Source organism: Lactuca serriola, chromosome 3 (genome assembly GCF_051521515.1).
Source record: "Lactuca serriola cultivar US96UC23 chromosome 3, Lser_US96UC23_V15, whole genome shotgun sequence".
Classification (NCBI taxonomy): Eukaryota; Viridiplantae; Streptophyta; class Magnoliopsida; order Asterales; family Asteraceae; genus Lactuca; species Lactuca serriola.
In genome coordinates this window covers 151,138,196-151,141,775 of record NC_136410.1, presented here as the reverse complement: position 1 = coordinate 151,141,775, position 3,580 = coordinate 151,138,196, and positions in this window count along the sequence as shown.

The following is a 3,580-nucleotide window of genomic DNA, read 5'->3' as shown; positions in this document are numbered from 1 at the left end:
GGGAAACTCACATACACTACTGAACTTTGCTGATAACTCTCTGGCTGCTATCCGACAACTCTCTGAACTGCTGCTCCGCTAGCTCCCCGAGCTACTAATATCATTATAACACTTAGTCCCAAACTGAACTCTAGAAGTCAAACTGAGTCAACTCTGGTCAAATTCAAAGTCCTGGACAAAGTCAACCCTCTAGGCTGACTCTACTCGCCGAGTCACCCCAAGACTCGGCGAGTCCAACGATCTCCGAGTCCCATCCTGCTTAACTCACAAAGTCACCTCCCGACTCACTGTTTCGAGGCTTAACCAGAAAAGGTTGAGGTTTTGCGACCAGACTCGCCAAGTCCAAGGCAATCTTCAACAGACTCGCCAGGTTGTTCTTCCAACTCCCCGAGTCCATGTTCATGTTCATACAACTCGCCGAGTACACCCATGTGACTCGCCGAGTCTCTTCAGCTCTTAATCCATACAGTGGATTTTCGAGCCATGTAGGGGCTCCAATCCATACATCCACTCTTCTACAGTCTATCCCTCATGTAAAGTGACAAACTTTACGTGAAACCAAGGAGCTATAGGCCCAAAATACTCTAGGGCTAGGGTTTATGACAAAGGGGCTTCACTAACAACTTATTGACATAAGCTTTATGACCTTCTGGACCATCAAAAGTCTAGATCTGAGGTAGCAACCTCAGATCTAGGCCTCTAACTCGACATACATCTCAATCATACCCAAAATGCCCCTAATCTCATACACAAGATAGATCTAATTGCAATAAAGCCAAAGAAACAGTTTATTACCTCAAGGATAACCTCCCACTGAAGAATAATCTGAATCTTTCCAAAGCCCCTTGCTCCAAGCTTCTTGATCTTCAATATCTCTTGATAAAACACTTTATCTAGGTCCCAATTTGCTTCCAAGGGCTCTCACTCACGATTTAGGGTTTTTGGATCTCAAAATGGGAGTAAAGAGGCTGGTGAAGGGATGTAATGTTCTTTAAATAGGGAAAAACCCCCGGGATTAGGGTTTTTCTTGTCCAGACCAGAGTCGCCGAGTCTACTAGTCGACTCGCCGAGTCGGTCAATTACTCTTTGCATCGGATCCAATAACTGGGTTACTGGATACCCACCGGTTACTACAACTAGAACAATCTCCTAGCCGCTCCCAGCGACTCCCGAAGAAACTTCGGCTATTTAAACTGCTCTATCTATCCTACCACTCTGGCGCTACAAGTCTTGGGATCCTCGATCCTGTATCTTGACTCTAAGGTCCTTACCAGGTCCCACCTGCGCTGCTATAATCTCATGGGCCTCGCCCACGGGTCTCACCCGACTATATCCTAGAGCGGTCCTCCCCTCTAGTCTCACCTGTCTAGGTACTGTTGCGCGGGCCTCGCCCATGGGTCTCACCCAAACCATACTACTGAGCAATCCTACTCCCAGGTCTCACCTATACTGCTACTAACATACGGGCGCCACCCACGAGTCTCACCCAACTGCATACTGGTGTGGCCTCACCTATCAAGTGCTATGCATGCCAACTGCCTACTAAACTTCCACGACTTAGCCTATCCTGAGCCCTATCTTGCTAACTAGGAGATACGGGCCTCTTCCTACACTCCACAAACTAGGAGAGATGGGCCTCCTCCCACACTCCACTAACTAAACTGCTAATGAATGCTACGGCTTACCCGCAGTCTTACATCACTTCCTTTACTGACTCACTACCGAAGAATGTTGCAGCTATCCTGCAGTCCTACTACACCCTCCATGTTGTCTCTACTACTGACTACTATTCGGAGACATCCTGACTCACCCGAGTCCTGCTAACGACCCTCCAACCTGATTTTCAGAACCAGTCCTCAATCATCACATGCTACAATCGCCTTGTAGTCTTACATCCCTGCTATACTCGTGTCCTCTTCGGAAATCCTCAACTTGGTTTCCCAAACCAATCGTCTACTAATCCCAAATACTGATTTTCAGAACCAGTCCTCGGGCTGCTTTCTCTTCCTTCTCGGAGGTCACTAATCCTTCTAAGTTTAGCACTCTACCGACTCTAAACACTTGAAGGGTTCTCCTCCACTTTGATCCTGCTAATCCCTTTACTGGATCTGAACTAATCTTGACAATTATCAGAACACCTTCCGAGCCCCAATCATACTTGCTACAATGATTGCATCCTGAGAACCTGCTCTAAGTGGAAATATCTTCGAACCAATACTCTATCGTCCATGGCATGCAGATGGCATGTAACTCAATCACAAGCAGGTAATTCGACACTCCAATATACATACTTACTAACATCGATGCAGTACCATAACAATAAAATCATGAATAAAAGTTGACAAGAAAGCAAAAGTTACACACCTCTAACATCCAATGTTGCTCGCGGCTCCAATGTAGATAACTGAAAAGCCCTGATCCTCACTGCAGGTGCCTCTGCCCAGCCCTGACGGCCATCAGTGATCCTCAACGTTGCAGGGAAAGGTGCTATCATCTGTCCTATAGAAATCAAACACGGGCACTGGGCCTTCTTGTGGCCCCGCCGACTGCAGTGGAAACATATCATATCTGATCCCGATGTTGGTAGCAGTACAATCCCTACTAAAATGACCAGTCCGGCCGCACTTGAAGCAGCCAGAATCACTACCAATGCCACTCCTACACTCACCCTCGTGCGTCCTGCGACACTTCCCACATTGGTTGCGGCTCTGATAATCCTTCGGTCTCGAATCTGAACCCTTGGGCCTTTTGCCTGAACCTGTGGTTGTCTGAATCTCACCCGACTTCCTCTTTCTCTCTGTTTCCAAATCAATCTCCATTTCTCTGGCTCGAGCAATCATATCCTCCAGGGTCTTGCAGCTGGACCTGCTCACAAATTTCCTGATGTCGCTCCTCAGCATATCGTGATATCGGGCATTCTTCATTTCCTCTTCTGCCACATACTGTGGAACCAGAAGAACTCTCTCCCTGAACTTAGTGGTGATCTCCGCCACAGTCTCAGTCATCTGCTGAAGGTCCTAAAACTTTCTTGCCAACTGCTGCACCTCATTAATTGGTGCAATCTCAGCCCTGAACCTGGCCGAGAAATCACGCCATGTCATCGCATCCAACGCGGCATCATCACCAATGGCATGTCCAACCTCCTCTCACCAATCTCGCGCTCTGTCCTTCAAAAGACAGGAGGCAAGTCTGACCTTTTCCCCCTCGGTACTCCGGCTTGTACAAAAAGCATTGGCAATTGTTGAATCATAAAAAGTGACCCTCTTGAACTTCAGCTATCGCAATCATCAGTGCACCCGCAGTCAAGATCTTTTCCCAGCCACCGCAGCTAAAGTTTGAACGAACCACGGTTATTCTCTATTACTCAGCTTGTTTTTTCTTACTACGATCCTCTCTATTGTCCAGTATGCCTTGCATGGCTACTCTTGGAGACTAAATATGATGTAACTCATGAGTCTCAATAAATAGAGCTCATTACCTCTGTAATAGATACGCATCTACCATTTCTCTAATACACATCTCTGGATTTATCCTTTCTATCTCTTTCTTATTTACTCACATTACTTATTCTATCATAACT